The sequence below is a fragment of the Poecilia latipinna genome, unplaced genomic scaffold, assembly GCF_001443285.1.
Source record: "Poecilia latipinna isolate Pla-1442-1.1 unplaced genomic scaffold, P_latipinna-1.0 Scaffold2657, whole genome shotgun sequence".
NCBI classification, from domain to species: domain Eukaryota; kingdom Metazoa; phylum Chordata; class Actinopteri; order Cyprinodontiformes; family Poeciliidae; genus Poecilia; species Poecilia latipinna.
In genome coordinates this window covers 60,941-72,381 of record NW_015115273.1, presented here as the reverse complement: position 1 = coordinate 72,381, position 11,441 = coordinate 60,941, and positions in this window count along the sequence as shown.

Genomic DNA, 11,441 nt, shown 5'->3' with positions numbered 1-11,441 from the left:
CGACGTGGAACATCTGGGGAAAAAGCTGATGTCTGTGGCTGTGTGTGTCGTCTGCAATAAGCTTCCTGTGTCCGAGTGGGTTAAAGAGCAGAGGTTCACTTAGAGCAACAAACAAGTTCTGTTTCATTCGCTTTGCAGCTGCCGTTTTGGTTTTATTGTTTTCTATTGCATTAAAGTAAAACAAGTGGGTGCAACAGAGTTGATGGAAATCAGCTGCTTTTTTAGCTAGCAAAGTTCTTTTGTTTGAAGGAAAAAGTAAAGCTTTGATTGGACCTGACCCACAGCCAAGCGACTGACTCCAACTGGACTGTTGATTATTTTTCCCTCGGGGTGATTTAGTTGAGATTTGTCTTCATAATCTCTGATAAATAGAGGATCACACATTAGCCCAAATTAACATGGTTATTGGCTCGGATGAAACACTCCAGAATATGAATGATTACATGTAAACAAATGTACTGAAGCGTCAGAGAATGGCTGGATGGGTTCTACTGATTGCAAAAACAGACGGAGGGATTGATTAATGAAAGGTCATGAATAGATATGGCTGGAGGGATGATGGATTAAAGATGGATAGATGAAAAGATGGAAGGATAGATGGAGGAAAGAATGGATGGATCAACTGACGAGAAGATTGACAGATGGACGGATGAAGGAAAGGGTGGATGGACAATGATTGACAGGCGAAGGGATGTATAGATGGATGGATAAATGGATGGATGGAAGGAGAGGAAAGGATGGATGAATCAACTGACAAGAGGACTGATGAATTGACAGATGAATAGACAATGAATGGATTGCGTGATGGACTCGTGGCTCCATCCATCCATCTCAAGATTAACAATGATTTAAGTCAACTTCTGTTATTGCCACACAAAACATTACCTCTAAAGAGCAGTGAAGTAAGACCTAGTTTGGTTCCCGACAGTAGAAAAGTCTTCTTCCATCAAATCTAAAGATGGCACCATGCTGGTACAGTACTGTAGCCAGAAGCACAGTACGACAGAAGCAGCAGGCAAAACACTGACAGCAGCCATTAGTCTGATGAGAATCAAAGTGGAAAAAGGTTTAATGCATTCAGAGTTTGTTGTTTTTGTGCAGAAAGCCAAGAGAAATTTAAAGAGACAAAAATAAGAAACAAACTAAAACAAATGAGTGGTGGCAACAAATAGATGTTTTTGGAGTGGGATATCTTTTAGACTTCAAACGGCCCAAGAAGCTGTTTGTTACTGCTTCACCTTTCAAACAGCTCTATTTATAAACCACCTGTCCCAGATCTCATACTCTGGATGTTTAGGAGATGATTTTGAACTCAATGTTTACTGTACGTACTTTGCCTCCTTCGCAATCATCATCTAATTTAGTGCTAAAAACAGTGCTACCCAGAAAAACATACAGAAGTGAGCTGCAAAAGTATTCACATCTAATGTATATTTTATAGGGATTTCAACAAAACAGCAGTTAGACAGTGGATGGAAAATGACGGCAATTTGCCTATTCTTTGCAAAACAACTCAAGCTAACGCAGAATGGCGCAGTTTCAGCACCGAAATTAAGACTATTTCCTTCAGTGATGACTTACAGGAGGCTGTATACTTGCTGAAGCCAGCTACTGATCTGATTAATGATGGGCATCGGTATGAGCAGCCACTGCTGGCAAATGCAACAGAGAGTGCTCACTTACGTTAACAACTAGCATGCTTACACCAAACCTAGCATGCTTACACTAAATTGTCTACTTCCTCTGCGGTCCATTTGTATGGATAGGGTAGCTTAGCGTTGGATATGCAAGTGTTAGCCTTGGATTGGCTAACAGCTAACATGCCTAGGCAGGAAACCCAATTGGATTGCCTAGGTCCTCTGCTATCCCTTAGCATCTAGGCTAACAACTAGCACTCATAGGCTGGTCTCATGTGACCCATACTGTTTTCTTTAAAGAAATGTTAGCATACAATATATGCAAGCAACATGCATTGGATGCACTGACATGTTCTGTTAACTGAGTTTACTGTAATCCAACGTGACACCTAACATAATGTATTATACGGAGTTCAAGTGAGCTTCCAATCTGGCAAATTGCTAAAAGGAGATTCCATCTAAAAAAAATAATAATAAGAGATGCAATGTTTCCTTCCCCTTCGCAGTTATGAACAACTCTGTGTTGGTTTCTGTAAGACTAACATGGATTTATGTTTTAATTGGACACAAGCATGTATTCAGAAAGACTTTCGTGCTCAGCTTTAATAAGATAAAAAAGGGAGTAAGAGCCAAAAATCATGTAGGTAATGGATTAAAACTCTTATTTTTTTTATTCTGGGCAACCAGAAAAAGATAATATAATTTTGACCAGATTATGAATGAACACCCTGTGCTGTTTTTTATCTGCATGGGTGCAGCCAGGAACAAAGTAACAGCATCTGGGTTTAATAAATAGTCGTGGGTCGTGTGGACGCTGCGCAGCTTAAGTGTTGTGGCTTCAGCAGCATCTTTTATGATTTTTGGTGAGCCGCTGATACCAGATAGACGAAGTGAGGTAAATCTCCAAGTAGAAGGGTCTAAGTCTAAACCAACGGTTCCCAAACTTTCCAGCTTCTCACCCACTACATAAAAATGCAAGTGACTCACACGAGTCATTTAAAAAGTGGTACAATGAAAACACAATCAACATTAACAGCCAGCATATTGGCCAAAATGTTGCTTTTATTTGTTTTCAAGTCCCTTTTTTATCTTTTACAACAATCCTAAAATGCAAATGGTTTCTCTCTCATTTTTTTTTTTTTTGGTATTTAGGTTTATTCCTGAAAAGAACCTCAAGAGCCCAGAGTTACATACCCCGACTTTGAGAGCTACTGGTCTAAACCACAGTGAAGTGAAGGAATGAAATGAAGAAAGTCCTTGTCCAACCGAACCCTGAAGTCCTGAATAAATTGGCAACAGAGAGAAGTTGTTTTGTGATCTCTTCCCACAGTAAACTCACTCTGCCGGAGGACCACATTTGCACCATCACTGAATTGAGGTTGGGGAGGCTCACAAAATCATTCAAAGTGCTGCAAGTGGCCCGAGAGCTGCAGTTTGGACACCCCTGATCTGCAGAAAGCTTATCCACAAGAGTGGTTAATTTAGAACAAATACACAACATCAGATAAAATCACATTGAGAGATTCTTATAACTCTGGTAACCTGTTTCCAAAAAAGATGCTTCTCACCCTTTCTAACATCTCACCTTTTCAATGCAACAGGCAAAAAAAAAGAAGATTTTTGGGTCAAAGTTATAAAAAGCATGAGTTAACAGCAAGTGAGGTGGAGCGAAGAGAGAGTAAGGCTCGAGTATTTGGGATGAAAACAGAGTGAAAGACTATGGAAAAAAAGAGAAGAGTCTTCTCAGGAGAGCAGTGCTTATATCTATGGGTGAATACATAAAATTGGTTGAGCGTGAGAAAGACTCGAAGTCAAAGCATCACACACTGGGAAGCAGAGACAGACCTCGGGGCTCCCAGAAAGCTCAGAAATCAACGAAGGGTGGATAATCTATACAGCAAAAGTATTGTGGGAAAAGTGCCGCTGCTCTCGGTGTATTAAAGCGGAGGAATGAGCACTTCTCCAGGGTCCATTTAGAGCAGGAAAGAGGACTCCAGGTGGGCCAGGGGAAAAAGCTCAGATATCAGGGTTTTGTTTTGTTTTTTTTCTCTGTTTTACAGTTTATTGTGCGATACATTTAAATAAAGTAGGGAGAGAAGGTGTGGAAGCATCAGATTTTACTTCCTGTTACAGATGCTGTTATTAAAGATTATAGCCCGTCTAAAGACTTCCAGGGAATCCTCCAATGAAACCAGATATTTACAAACATGAAAAGACATGAGCAGTATTTGGAGAACTTATAATTACTATCTTTATGCAAACACAATTCTTAGTTCATCTTTTAAAGTGTAAAAATCACCGGTGAGCAGGAGACGAACGGACAAAATGGACGATGCTGTGTTTTTTACGTTTATTGCTGCAATTACTGTCGCTCATTTTATTATTCTTATGTACAATGCAACCTGAAATCTTTGAATTTAGTAAAAAATGACTTTTTTCTAACTTTAATACTTGTATTAAACATCTTGGGTATCCCGGCCTGCGCAGGAGCCCTAGAAAACAGAGCATTACGCACTTGAGCACACGTATGTAGAGAAGCAGGCGGCGGGTATTGATTGGGCTCATTTCAGCGTGCTGAGTCGACATGAAGCTACTGCCCCAAACACGGGCGCAGCTGTTTGTTCTGGCTGCCACATCACAACCCTGAGACCCTCCGTGACCCCAATCCATCATCAGACACACACACACACGTATGTGCTTATACATATGCATCCGGCAGAGACGATTTCCCGACACGTTTTGACAAAGAGACAAGCAAAGCCTTGGGTCTAAAATCTAAATATAAACTTTTTAAAAATACACATGCAAACTTTCCCTCAAGTAACTCATCCATCTTCGATCACGTTATTTGGAAAAGTGAAACTATGTACCCTTTAAGCCGCTCGGAGCGACAAAGAGGAGGCGTCTCCTCGTGCCGCGCTCCAATCGGAGACCGAAGATCTCAACGCTAATAAATAACCACTGAACGCACATTTAAGCGGCTCTGAAAGCTCATTTATCTGGAAGACATGCACTAACGGTGCATTTAATGTCAAATTTATGGACACGCACATCTTTGTTGACATGCTGTCTAGACACAGCACTAATTTGAAGCACTTTGGTTTGAAGCAGTGGACAGCAGCCATTAGCCCATATGGAGGAGCTGCACATGGAAACGGTTCAGTGATGTGAGTCTGTGTGGTGCATCACTGTGAGTCTGCTGCTGTCATTATGATTTGTTTCTCCCTCCCTCTCTCATAAATGAGATATAATATACATGGCAAGGAATCCTGACTGAATACCATTACACCTACAGTGTCCTTTTAGGTCTTGATTCAAAGTCAAATTTTAGGGGGAATATTTTTCAAAACAAAAATTGGAAACCCCTTCTAGAGATTAGGAGACACAAGGAGATTGCAAATAAATAATGCACCGCTTGCTTTCAGATAGGAAGAACTTAGTGGATGGTGCAAAACAACACTGATTGTATTTAAAGTGGTACAAAGGACCATCGCCTATTTGCAGTTCAGCGTTTGCAAGTTTTTCCGTGGAGGGTAACTACAAGTCATATGCGGGAAATGTACCCATTTGTCTGAAATATTCAGAAGTAAATGCAGCTTGGGGAGCTGAAACTCCTCGGTGCAGTGCCATGTGAAATGCTATTGAATGCTAATGGTCGTACCCGTTAGTAGTGGGTACGACAGAACCCACTACTAATGCCCTTTTCACGTCTTATCTCAGATTGTCCTCAGGTACCCAAAGAAAGACGGGACCCAGATGGGTGTTTGTGTACTTTTAGCTGTAGGGCCCTATTTAAATAGTGCACAGATTTTCCCAACATAACACCTATATGGGCTTTAGAAATGGGGTCACTGGGGAACTTGTGGACAATTTCATTTAAAACACACTTTTTAGCCCATGTTGTACCTAATAAGAACTTGAAAGATGGGGCCCGGATGGGTTTTTGTGTGCTTTGCTCACTTGGCACCCATTTTGTACCCAAATTTTCCCAATGTAAGACCAATATAGGTTTATAAAACTGGATCATTATGGAACCTTTGGAAAAGTCCATCTGGGGCCCATTTTTAGCCTATTTCCAATCCACATGTAAATGTTAGCTGGGGTAAATTCTCATTTAATTTTTTCCTTTATTTCCTCAGGTTATATTCAATGTTCAAACTCGTTTGATGACCTGAAACAAGTTGAAAAGGCAAAACACAAATGTGAGATGTACGTTTTACACGAGTTCATTTCTCAAATACTTAAAACTTCCAATGAAAACTGCTAAAACATTAATGAAATTTATGTAAATGGCTGCTTTTGATGCTGAATTGATGAGTTTTTTCACATAACTGTGCTTTTGCAAAAAGCGAAAAAAGTTTCTTGTTCAACATATGTTTAGATAAACTCATTATTTACTGAAAGACAACAACAAAGGCAGATGACAGAACACCCTTGTCTGAATCTCACTATGAAGCAGCATAGCAGTGTAGATATTTAATCTTGGCTCATGGGGTAAAGCTCCGACTCCAAGCGAGGAAACAAAGCAGATTCTCAGCCGTTTCACATTTATCAGTATAACTTCAGGCAGCCGCAGACATCCAACTTCTCCTGATGATGGAGCAGGAATTTCATTATCAGCATGATCCTCTCGGATCAAATGTTTTCCCCAGTTAGTTATTTCTTCAGCGTGTTATAAAGAGAGGAGAAAAATCAGCTCTTACGGTGTGTTAGTCAAACTTCCTTTCTAAATTTGGACGAGATGCTATTAAACTCCCTTGACGTCGCTGCTTGTGTTCTGGATTGTGAGCGAGTGAACACCTGAACAGCTGCGACTCAACACCAAAAAGATCAAAACCATCACAGGACAGGAGCTTTGAACCTGGTCAAATTGATAAATGTACCAATCGACACTCGTATGTCGCCTTTTCAAATGCTGCTTTTGAAAATTATACCTCTGAACGATGGGAAAGAAGAACGCAAAGAAACAGTCATATTAATTTAGCTTCAGCTAACCTATACTCAAACGCCTTCATTCAAATGCACAGCACCACTTGTCAGTATGCTTCATTGAAAAGGTTAGGATAGGTTTATAGGCTATTCAAAACATGTTCATTACATTTTTTCCACAAAATCATTCTTAGACAATTAGACTTCAGTCTGTACAGTTCTTCCTATTTAGAGTTCCTTTCAGAATGAGCCGTTTTAGGTCCTCTTGTCACTTTAAATGCAAATAAGCTACTGCTGGCCACAGCCCCCAACTCAATGTTTGTACACTCGTGTGAAAATGGCTGGCAACAGATGCACAATTGTACATCTTTCAAAAGCAGAAGTGGAGCCTCCTGTACAACTGACAAGAATGCAGCAGGTGATTTCTAGACGGTAAGTCAACAACAAAACGCTATTTTTTCCAGCAGCCATTGTACAGCACATGCGGTGATAAAACCAGCTGACCAAACGTGCTGGAGCTCAGCTTGGGTTGCTAGGCAACAGGCTGAGCTTCATTGAGTTTGACAGTGCCTGCTAACATGTGATGTTACATTTCCAAGGTTTTTCAAACAGCTCATTTTACAGAAACCAAAACACATTAACATGTTGACTTATTGGGTGGTTTTTGAAGCACTTGGGCTGTTTTTAGAAGCAGCAGGAACCCCAAATAGCAGTATAAAAACATGCAAAATGTGAATTTATCATAAAACTCCCTGTTAAATACCCCTCGAAATGATAAGAATTTAAACTTGCTGACCTAATCTTTACCCAAGTAAACATTGAAGATTATCCATCTATTTTGTAGGTTTTTTTCTAATCCCTCATTATTCCCATTTTGAAGAGTGACTAAAGGAAATATAAGGCATATGCCATTTACACACCAGGGAAACAAGAAGTCGTGGATTACCTTATAGCAGGGCTCCTCAAACCCAGGTCTCAGGGGCCAGAGTCCTGCAACTTTTAGATGCGACTCTGGTCCAACACACCTGAATCAAATGGCTGAATCCCCTCCTCAGTATGCAGTCACATTCTGTATCGTCCCGCTAACGACCTCATTATTTGACTCAGGTGTGTTGAAGAAGACACATCTAAAAGTTGCAGGACACTGGCCCTCGAGGCTTTGTTTTAAAGAACCCTAGTTAAAAAGAAGCATAAATCACCAAGTGTAGTGAATCACCTTTAATTATGCCACATTCTCAAAGTGATTCTTTGAAGGTCTTCTGGCCAAAATGGTTATGGAAACAGCAACCAGGGCAGTTTAAATGCAAAATGTGCCAGTTAGGTTGTAAATCAGAAACCCAGGTATTGCATTAATCATTTAAGGAGGAAGAAAAATTATCAAAGTATTCAATAGTCACAGCACAGTAACACAAAGCTTTGTAATAAAGGAACATATTCTGGATTTTGTGTATCCCTCTGCTTAGATATGCTGCCGTCATCTCCCTCTGTGCTAACTAGTGTCTCACACACTTCTTTCAATCTGGCACAGCTGTTCCACATCTCCTCGGCTTAGTTCATCCGATTCCTTTTGAGATTTTCCACCCCTGCCTCAGTATTTAAGCTCTCAGTTTTTGACCATTTTTCTAGATTCTTCCATTTCACTGCCTGCATTTCATGACCTTCTCTCCCTCCATTTTCTGCTTTTTGTTTGTTATTAGAGTGATCGATTTAACCAGTCTATCGCTGCACTTGGACCTTTTCAGACCTCAAATAAACAGAAACAAACAGGTGCAAGTGGTCCTGGAGACCAGAGGTCAGTCTAAATCGTGTATGAAAGTGATAACTACTCGCTATCCGTACCTGTAAACACCAGTTGCTGATGCAGAGGATGCAAACAAGGACACAGAAATTCATGTCCTGTAGCTGCGTATAGGGTGTTTGTAGAGCTTTAAATAAGCCACGCCCATCACATTTGTGTGATAAATATTAATAATAGCAAATTAACACTCATACTGGTTCTCACAAGAATGTCAGGGTTGATGATAAAAGCAGAACAACAAAAATGCCATCGTCCTGTGAGGACAAAGAGCAGTACCTGTTGTAATTATTGCACCAGGTGCTGTTTTGACATATGGGACATCTATACAAGCCTACTGCTGAATCTGCAGACAGTTGCTGTGCATTTTGAGCAGACTGTGAGCGACCTTTGACCCCTAGAGCCCACCAAAGAGAGAACACAACGCAGAAAAGCCGTTCCAGAGAAACAGATTGGACTAGAAGCAACAAATCAAGGCATGACATAATGTAAAACCTGTGTACCGATGCTGGAGCTACAGAAGACGGATGAGAGGCTATAGAGAAGAAACAAAAATCTGGAAAGAGCGAGAGCTGAGACGTTATTAAGACAAAATATATTCCAAGTCACATCCCATGAATTTTCAAAGGCCGGTATCAGCATTCGAGGATACTTTCCAATCCACAGAGACGCTTGGTCAACAACATCATCAGTGGCTGGGAGGAAAAGCGAAATACACAAACAGAATGGGGAAGGGAAATTCAAAAAGCAGCCGAACGAGCCAAACTAATGAATGGTGAAGGTCACACTCTAATGTGAAGGCAAATTATTTCCAATTAGTTAAATTAATTGATTTATTTTTGACTTAAGGCAAGCTGTCATCTGAAAAAAAAAAAAAAGACTTTATTTTGCACAAACTGTCAGACTTCACATGGTAGAAATTTAGCTACATGACCACATGAATGTTAACTTTGGAGAATGACTTTTGTGTTTAAGCCCTTCTTTTTTGAGGGGTTTAATAAATATACAACACACAACTCCAGAGAAACTTGAATTTAGTGTGGATTCTCTCCCATCCAATCAGGGTCAAAATTATACAGTCTCAAATGTATAGATACACTCAGAGCGTGTGTGGCGTTCCCCGAGGACAAACAAAAGGACAAGTGTTGAATGTGACGTGTGGCCAATCAGACAGCGAGGCGACAGAAACAGAGATTTCCCATTTGACATTGGAAGGTCGGTGAGTGAAATGTTTCCATATGTGGTGTGTGTTTTTTTTCACGGTGACGTGTGGATGAAAGTTACAGCTGCAGGACAAAACCTGGAATATCAAAAAAAAAAAAAAAAAATGAAATCATCATATTTGGTCTCTCAGCTTTTGAAAAGCAACAATTTCATAATCCTGTCAGGCAGGAAACAGCAGGTTGGAGACTCTTTACTCTTCTACACACTTCCCCACAGTTTACACATAAATTACTTCCTTGTTATTGCTCACATGTCACCCAACTCACCAATGAAAAGCTAGGCTAAGTGAAGTTAGCACAGAAAGGATTAATAGCAGATTGATCACTTTTAATCCTATCTATGCTAAAATCCAAACGTGGTAGATGGTGCCACATTCATTTTAGCAAGTTAAACAGACGTCTAAGAACCAACCATTGTTCCCTGCACTACATTCAAAATTAGCAGCTCAAATGAATCTTAAAAAGCTCCAGTTTTATTCGCCATGACGAGTGCCATCAAGCAAGTAAACTTCACACTAACACTATATATTTGACGTAGAAGATGGATCCACAGGTGCACTGTAAACCATCGTAGCAGAAAGGACAAATCAGCAGTCATGACTTGGATACAGACGGAGAAGTCTGACAGACAATGTCTGTCTGGAAGGAGAGATGTCAGGCAGCTGGAGTGTGCATGACTAAGAGGTGTGGGCAGGAGTAAAGTGTGCAGAACACATAAAAAGGAAAACAGCAGACATCTGTGCAACTTGTCAAAAACATTCAAGAGCCTGACGCAAGCAGCTGAGGCAGCGTGAAAACGCAGCGTCCTGCAGATGACACTGAATGCATCTGACGTCTATTTGAACGTGAATCTAAAAAGCCTGGAAAAATGGACCTTAGCAGAAAGTGCACAGGAGTACGTTTTGTCTGTTTTTCCAAGAATGATTCACATCAAGCAGGTTGACAAACACGGCATAGAAGAAATCAAAAGATATTTGGTCCAGAACCTCAAATTTGGGGGATGATAGAATTTCAGGTGACAGAGAGAGAGAAGGAACAAAAGGAACCGAGAAAACAAAGAGTGAAGAAAGGACAGTTAATAACAAGAAGGCTACACTGACAGGGACAAGCCCAGCACAAGCAAATTGAAAACGAAAGGAAAGGAGCGGCAGAGGGGGAAAAAAAAAAAAAACGTCTAGCTGTCTCTCAAACAACTGAACACCTCAGCGTTTTACAGCAAGGTCTCCTCCAGCTGCCACGCTGTTGTGAAAAGCATGAAAAACAAAAAGCAGGTGTGTCGCGGCGGCATTCGGGCTGACGGATAAAAGGTCAGAAAATGATCTGTCATTGGCATAATTGCATCTGCTGGAGTTGTGTATCAGCGACTCGGCGATTCTCAGATTGCTTTTCACACTTCATTCATCCGGTGATGGAAAGGTAATCCTGGAGACACAGAAGTTTATCGTCGAAGCTCATAGTGGAAATTGGAAGTTGAAGGAGGGGGAGATGGAGTTCAGCGCCGATCCAAGGTGACAATATGCGACAAAGGCTGGGGAAAAAAATAAAAAAATACCACAAAGGAAACATCCGCTCAGACCAGCGATCCAAGACAATTGACCTTTTAAGAGGTTGCAATAAAACTCCTTAAGATATTTAATTATTTTTGCCAAAAATAATTGTAACAGGGTTAAGAGCACGCATAAGTTGGGCTTTTTTTCTACATGATCACCACCACATTAGCAAGAACACATGCAAACAGCAGATCAGCACAACATCACAAGCTTGTCACTTTGTTTTTCTGTCCAAAACCCTCATTATGTCGTCCACTTACGGCTTTTACTATAATTGTTTGTCAATCTAACATCTCTTTATGTAATT